Below are 8,440 nucleotides of genomic sequence, written 5' to 3'. Positions count from 1 at the left end.
GGCGGCTCCCCCGCTCCCCCTGCCGAAACCCCCCACGCGTACATCACCCAACAGAGGCCACGGCCGCTTTGTTACCCAGGCCGGGCAGGGCCGCAGGGGGACCTGCCCAGCCCACTGCCTCCGCCTGTGGCGCCGCGGGGCACACTCGGGCTCCACGTTCCGGCCCGGGCACCCGCCCCTCGGCCTCCCTGCTGAAGCAGCGGCCCCGACCTCTGAATCCCGGCGCCGGATCTGATCCGGCCTCATGCGGCGGCCTCCGTCCGGGCCCATCCAAACCGGGCCGCACAGGACCTGCCGCCTCCCTCATCCTCTGCCCAGCGACTACGGGCCGCAATCTCGGCCCGAGACGAGCGGGCCCTGCGACTCACCGAATTTAAGGCGAAGAGAAAAGAGCCAGAAATCCCGGAGGTGGCGGCAACTGCGGCGGTGTCTCCTCTGCGACCGGAACTAACGAGAGGAGGGGAGGAGGAGGGAAGAGGTGCCACCCCCGCCCGGGCCGGTCTCCTATCGCGAGATTTCTTCCTCTGGTGCTCTGCCCGCCCCTCCCTGATGGCGGCTTCGGGGCGTGGGGTGGGAAAGGAGGCAAAGGAAGCGAAGAGGGTTTTCAAAGATTCTTTATTCCTCTATTGGATTCCAGATTTCCCGGACACTTAGCGTAGACTAGCCCATCTTTCTTCCATCGCCGTGTCCTCCGGCCTCTTAGTTAGCACGTGGAGGGGTTAGGAGAACGAATATCCCCCACCACCCCTGCCGGTGTCGAGGAAGTTGGACACGTCCGGCCTGAGTCCCTTCCCCACCGAGACCCCCCACCCCCCACGCCCCAGTAGCGCCGGAAGTCGAAGCCCGAGGGCAGGGGGCGTCCGGGCCCTTCGTGGGCGGAGACCGAGTTGGCTAAGGGGTCCATACATGGTCTCTACTGCGGCTGTGCTTGGCAGCACTTGCTCAGGCTAAGTCCGAAGCGGGGCAACATTGCTCTGCGGTGCGGGCTGTGTGGGGTTGTGCACTGCCCCTCTTAGGAGCGAGGAAAATCCAGATAGGGGTCGGAAGGAAGTTCGGCCCTCCGACTGCGGCCGCCATCCTTGCAGTGGTCTAGGTAGTTCCGTCCTGAGTATGATGGTTGTGGGAACTTGGAGATCATCAGAATCCTCTGGAGGACTTGTTAAAACACCTTGCTGAGCTTCGCCTGAATTAGGTAGATCTGGTGTGGGACCCAAGAATGTGTATTTCTAACAAGTTCCCTGTGATGCTTGATGCTGCCAGTCTAGGGACCTCATGTGTGAATCGCTGAATAGAGGATGTATCATCAGAGAGCTGGGGGACTAAAAGTGCGAAAAGTACTGTGGATGTTATAAACCTGTACAAATAACGATGCACAGTGTCTCCAGGATCTAGCCTCATATTTTTATTCCGTTTGTACCTTAGTTGTTTGCCTCTCCATCTGCTTCCTTACTCTCCTACTACCAGAGAAACCCTAAAAACAGGGTTTGTCCCTAAAATCACCTTTCTTGGACCCTGCTTCTCCTCCGTATCAAACATTTGGTAAATTAGTTTGTTTTAGTTGATTTATTTTTCCTTAACAATCTGATCTTTGCCCCATGCTCCTCCCAATTTCATGGAAAATTCAGAGTTCTTTCCCAGAATTATTGCCAAATCCAGTGATTCTTTCAGTCTTGAGCATTTAGGGTGTTACCCATCTTAAAACTTCACTTCAACTCTCCTGGTTACCTCTGCATAGTCCTTTGTATTTGCTGGCTCATCTTTTTTTTTTTTTTTTAACATCTTTATTGGAGTATAATTGCTTTACAATGGCGTGTTAGTTTCTGCTTTTATAACAAAGTGAATCAGTTATACATATACATATATCCCCATATCTCCTCCCTCTTGGGTCTCCCTCCCACTCTCCCTATCCCACCCCTGTGGTCACAGAGCATCGAGCTGATCTCGCTGTGGTATGCGGCTGCTTCCCACTAGCTATCTGTTTTACATTTGGTAGTGTATACAAGTTCATGCCACTCTCTCACTTCGTCCCAGCTTACCCTTCCCCCTCCCCGTGTCCTCAAGTCCATCCTCTACGTCTGCGTCTTTATTCCTGTCCTGCCCCTAGGTTCTTCATAACCAATATTTTTTCTTAGATTTTTTTTCTTATATGTGTTAGCATACGGTATTTGTTTTTCTCTTTCTGACCTACTTGGCTCATCTTTTTTGTAGTCACACCTTATATCATCTTTCCTCAGATTTTCTTACGTGGAAGCGTCATACATTCTCAGGGATTTAACTCTTATCTCCATTTAAAAGAGTTCCAAATTTATCTATTGAACAAATATTTGTTGAGTCCAGGCTCTGTGCTCTTTGAGGTTGAGGGAACAGCAGTGGAAAGATCCTGAGGTGGGAGAAAAAAACCCGACCTGGAGGAACTGACAGGACTAGTGTGACTGGGGCTTGGTGGGAGATGAGAGAACTGTGTGGAGCAGAATGAAGTGGCAAGAGTCAGACCTCTAAGTCTAGCCCCATCCTTTTTCTCAAGCCCCCAATCCACCCTATCTGGTATCTCTCCTGGAATTCCAAACTAAACCCTTAATACTATTGATTACTCTTCCCCCAAAACTGCATTTCTCACTTCTGAAGTTCTTTTAAAGATATAATGTTTCACTAATAAAAATAATAGCTACTTTAATTTAGCAGGTATGTATCATGCATTCTTCTAAGCACTTTCCATATTAACCTCATTTAGTCCTCAAAACTACACTATGTTCTAGAAACTATTATTAGCCCCATTTTATGGGAAGACTGAGGCATAGAGAGGTCAAGTAACTTGCCCAAGTTTATTTAACTAGTAAGTAAAGAGCTTGACTGGAGCCCAAGCAGTCTGACTCCACCATTATAATATACTGCCTTGCCACCAAGATCTTATTTATTTACCCATTCAACAAATATTTATTGAACTAGAGACTTCTAGAGATACAGAATTCATAACTTAGACCTGTGTACTCACAAAGCTTATCTTCTATATTTGTCACCTTTCTTATTTCCATCCTCCTTTCCTGGTACTATCTTGATTTGGGCCTCTATTACCTCTAAATAACTGGGACTTATGCAATAACTTCCTAACTGTGCTATCTCTTTCTCCACACTTCCAGAGTAATTTTCCCAAATGCAGCCAGAATCATTTCTCTTCACAGTTTAAATACCTTGGTTTGTACTTGAGGCCACCTGAGGATAGCTCTGACCAATGTTTTCCACCACTATTTCCCATCACATTGGTGGTTCTTAACTTAGTACCATCCATTATGGGGTGTGTAGCAAGCAGTTCTTGACAAAAAACTTTATTAAAGTTAGCAAATTATTTTCTTTAAAAATTAAAGCAGATTGAAAGTCATCTATTATAAGATCATTATCATTCATTTGCATTCTGATGTATGTTCTTGGAAGTGAGAGAGGGAGTGGGGTTACTAGGAGTTGTATATGGCAAGCAGCCTATTTTATCTATGCTTTTGGGTGCACCCATAGGAGTAGGTGCAGTGGGCTGGCATGGGAAATGTTTATAAACTGGTATCATGGCAGAGAAAGCTCTTAAACAACTGAACTCTATGTTTTAGTCAGACTGGACATACTGTGTCTTCCCTCTTCTTGAGATGTCCTTCCCTCACTTTCTATTGTCAAAATCCTACTTATTGTTTCAAGCCGTATCTTAAATACTACCCTTTCCTGCAAGCCTTTCTTAGTCGTTACATCTGATGTGAACACATTCCTTTTTTGAACTTTGCACCTTGTACTTTCTTCTGATATTTGGTCTACTTTTGCATTTGCAATTGTCTTATCTTTTCTCTTAAACTGAAATTCTTGATGGCAATGGCAATTTCTCACTCATTTTAGTGCCGCCTCAATGTATGGCAAGCAACATGCTTTAATATGTATGGAATGAATTTGAAAAAGCCAGTACTTATATCACAATCATAGACTTGACTATGGAGGAGAAAGGGTGACAAGCAAGTTCAAGCTGGTTTACTTACAGGGATGCTGGAAGATAGACAATTAAAGGAGGATGTAGTCCCTGGCTATTTTTGTGATTTCACATGAGTCACTTAAGCTCTTTGTAAAATGTGAGTACCAAAGCTTTACATGATAGTTAAGACTCTTCTAACTCTCATATTTGGGGTTCCAGATCTCTTTGTATCCTCGTTATTGGTATCCTTGAACTGATTGGATTTCCTAGCAATATATTCTGCTCCTACTTGATAAATACTGTACTAGTGTAACTGATGACCTTAAGGAGAGGAGGGATAAATCAGATCTTTGAGGAAATGTCTCATAAGACAAGGTCCAGGGCTGCCTCAGATTGGCTTTTGTTTTGTTAGTGCTGTATAAAACTTTGTTATTCAGACTTTCAGTGCTCAGTTAAGAATTCTAAACTGGCTACACTTACAAACTCCAGCTGTAAATAATAAAGGTTTTGGTAAAATATTAGCAACACTCGAGACTGTCTTTTTTTTTTTTTAGTTAATTAATTAATTTATTTATGGCTACATTTGGTCTTCATTGCTGCGTGTGGGCTCTCTGTAGTCGCGGCGAGTGGGGGCTACTCTTCCTTGTGGTGCACTGGCTTCTCGTGTTGCAGAACGAGGGCTCTAGGTGCGCAGGCTTCAGTAGTTGTGGCTCACGGGCTCAGTAGTTGTGGCGCACGAGCTTAGTTGCTCTGTGGCATGTGGGATCTTCCCGGACCAGGGCTCGAACCCATGTCCCCTGCATTGGCAGGCAGATTCTTAACCCCTGAGCCACTAGGGAAGTCCTTGAGACGGTGTCTTATGATTAAAAGTATTTTGGAACTTTTATCATTGATAGGCCAGTTTGGCTTCCCTACTTTCAATTAAGATTTATTTCATGAATGAGCATATTTTATTAATCATTCCTGGCATTCTTCATAATATTTGTATAGGGCTGGTATTTCTTTTCAAAATATTTGATAGAATTCATCAGTGAAGCTATATGGACTGGGGCTTTCCTTTATGGGAATATTTTAAATTAATAGTTCAAATCCTTTCCTTGTTATAGATCTGTTCAGATTTTCTCTTTCTTCATTAGTCAACTTTGGTAATTTGTGTCTTTCTAGGAATTTGTCATTTCATCTAAATTGTCTAATTTGTTGGCATGAAGTTGTTCATAATATATATATATATTTTTTTCCAGTACGTGGACCTCTCACTGCTGTGGCCTCTCCCGCCGCAGAGCACAGGCTCCGGACGTGCAGGCCTAGTGGCCATGGCTCACGGGCCCAGCTGCTCCGCGGCCCGCGGAACCCTCCTGGACCGGGGCACGAACCCGTGTACCCTGCATCGGCAGGCGGACTCCCAACCACTGCGCCACCAGGGAAGCCCCATGTTCATAATATTTTATTATAATCATTTTAATATCTGTAAAGTTGGCAGTGAGGTCTCTTGTTTCATTCCTATTTTGGTAAATTTGTGTCTTCTCTTTTTTTTTCTTGGTCAGTATAGCTAAAGGTTTATCAGTTTGTTGATGCTTTCAAAGAAACAAAAATCTTCTGGTTTCATTGATTTTTCTCTAGTTTTTGTTTTATTTCATTAATTTCCTCTCTGATCTTTATTCTTTCCTTCCAGACAAGAATGCCACAGAATTCCTGTTCTTATCTGAGGTTTAGCAGTTTTTCATGAATAAATTTCTAAATTTGTTGTTGCCCTTTGGTTGATTTCTAGAGTCCTGAAATGGTAGTTTTGGACAATTTTACCAAGTTTTCTAGTTTTTTTGGAGAGAGGATTTGCTGACCTCTTTACTCTGCCTTTGCTGTGAGATCCCCATAGTACTTTTGGATTAAAAATTTTGCCCTACTTAGATGAAAGGTGTTAGTTGCAACATGTGAGCTTGATATTGCTTTTAACTTTGGTGGTGGAAATAGATGCTTCTTTTTCAAGGACAAGTAACAATAGGTCTTTATTCCCGTAGCTAGGAAGATGCCAAGGGCCTGTTTCAACAAGCACATTGCTTCCCTTGGAAAATGATCTGGGAAAAGTATTTATACTCCTATGCTTTGAATAGAAGATTATAGAACACCCGGTGAACCTGGCTTAGATATTGTGTCATATATACACACACACTCATAAATACATATGTATGTATGCATATACGTATGTGTGTTCTTGACCTAAAACAGACTGCCAGTTATTTCTCCAGTAAAAATAGGTTTATCTGGGATCAGCAGATAATTGCAATTAGTGGTCTGCAACCATGGTGAGACACATGCAAGTCTTGGCACAGCAAGGAAAGGAGAACTCTTTTTTTTTTTTTTTTTTTTTTTTTGTGGTACGCAGGCCTCTCACTGTTGTGGCCTCTCCTGTTGCGGAGCACAGGCTCCGGATGTGCAGGCTCAGCGGCCATAGCTCACGGGCCCAGCCACTCCACGGCATGTGGGATCCTCCTGGACTGGGGCACGAACCCGTGTCCCCTGCATCGGCTGGCGGACTGTCAACCACTGCGCCACCAGGGAAGCCCAGGAGAACTCTTTTATAGAGGGGGAAAGGAAGTGGGGAGGGCTATAGAAAACAAAGAGTCCATGGCTTTTCACTGGCTGAGTTGTCATCAGGAAAAAAGAGTTTTCTTATTGGGCTCTGCTCTTGTCCCAGGCCATGAGTGCTCCCCCTGCTGGTCTCCCAACTCTATTTAATTGAGGTTTCCGTTTATTAATTTTTTATAGTTCCCCCTTTTGATCAAGATCTTTCTCTGAAAGCACTGCTGATCAAGAGTCAGGTTTTCCAGTTTCAATGGTTTTTTTTCATCAATGCCAGGAAGGATCTTTCCTGGGTGTAGTGTCTCATACTGTGGGAAAGTGCACAGATTGGAAACCTATTGAGGTCACATTTGAGGGAGAACTCTCAAGCACTTTTTATTCAATGTCCATATGTTATCAAGATTATAGAGATTGGAGATTATCTGAGGTATTATGTCATCATCAAAGGTTCAGCAACAGACTTCCAACATGCCTTCTCTGTATCTTGGGAAAACTGTCTCATTAGATGTCATCTGCTTCAATTCTGGAAAATCTTTACTGTCAGGTCACCAGGTGATTTGCAGTTCCAGTCAGAGTTTTGTTCTTTCTTTAGTGTGTCATATGAATCTAAGAGTCTGTTCCCTGGAGTTTGGTGGCACAAGGGTTGGTTAGTAGTACTTGAAAGGGCCCTCTCCAGCAAGATCTTCTGGAGGTTTCTTTTACGAAAGACAAAATCTCCAGGTTTCAAGGTGTGATGCTTAAGGTCTTTGTCTTCCTAGAGTACCTGTGAAAAGATTGTCCTACCAAAACATGGTTATTTTTAATAGAAGCAATTAGGCTTTTGCAATATTGGAGTATCTCTCCTTTTATAAGTTGTGGATCAAAAGAGGCAAGAACCAATTGCATTGGGTGTTCTGTGACTCTCTCAAAGTTTATGAGTTCCAGAAGGCATGGATCTGAGATTTAGAAGGCTTTTGGCCAAGGTATTTGGAGGGCCTCTACAAATTTTGCCAACTGAGTCTTAATAGTGCTATTAGTGTGTCTGACTAAATCAGAGGATTGAGGGTGGTAAATACAGTAAAAGTGTTGTAAAACCAACCAAACAGTGCCAACTTGTCGAAGTATCTGACCAGCAGGACTTCCGTGGCAGTCCAGTGGTTAAGACTCCGAGCTTCCACTGCAGGGGGCATGGGTTTGGTCCCTCATTGGAGAACTAAGATCCCGCATGCTGTGTGGCATGGCAAAAAAAAAAAAGAAGTACCTGACCAACAAAATGGTTCCTCAGTCACTATGAAGTTCAAGAGGAGTTCTCCAGGTTGGGATAAATTTTTCCAAAAGTACTTTAGCCATAGAAGAGGCAGTAGCCTGTCTCAAGGGAAGGCTTCAGTTCAGTGTGAAAACAAATGGACTGTGGCAAAAACATATTTATATCTATGAGATGAAGGAAGTTGTATGAAATCCATTTGCCAGAACTTGAGTGGTCCATTAAGCAACTTAAAATGTCTAAGAGCCAAAATTAATGCACAGAAATCTCTTGCATTCCTATACACTAATGATGAAAAATCTGAAAGAGAAATTAAGGAAACACTCCCATTTACCATTGCAGCAAAAAAATAAAATACCTAGGAATAAATCTACCTAAGGAGACAAAAGACCTGTATGCAGAAAACTATAAGACACTAATGAAAGAAATTAAAGGTGATACAAACAGATGGAGAGATATATCATGTTCTTGGATTGGAAGAATCAACATTGTGAAAATGACTATACTACCCAAAACAATCTACAGATTCAGTGCAATCCCTATCAAACTACCAATGGCATTTTTCACAGAACTAGAACAAAAAATTTCACAGTTTGTATGGAAACACAAAAGACCCCGAATAGCCAAAGCAATCTTGAGAAAGAAAAATGGAGTTGGAGGAATCAGGCTCCTGGACT

At 43.5% G+C, this 8,440-nt stretch overlaps 1 protein-coding gene across 1 annotated transcript in view; it reads right to left on the bottom strand.

The window, feature by feature from the left end:
• Positions 1-449, bottom strand: part of BZW1 (basic leucine zipper and W2 domains 1) — a 12,471-nt gene extending 12,022 nt beyond the window's left edge. The window contains exon 1 of the mRNA XM_007469204.1: positions 369-449. The gene's annotated coding sequence lies outside the window, so the exon portion shown is untranslated. The remainder of the gene's footprint in view (positions 1-368) is intronic.
• Between the last annotated feature and the right edge of the window lie 7,991 nt (positions 450-8,440).

This window comes from Lipotes vexillifer, unplaced genomic scaffold (assembly GCF_000442215.2).
Source record: "Lipotes vexillifer unplaced genomic scaffold, Lipotes_vexillifer_v1.1 scaffold648, whole genome shotgun sequence".
Taxonomy (NCBI): Eukaryota; Metazoa; Chordata; class Mammalia; order Artiodactyla; family Lipotidae; genus Lipotes; species Lipotes vexillifer.
This window is presented reverse-complemented; position numbering and strand designations above follow the sequence as displayed.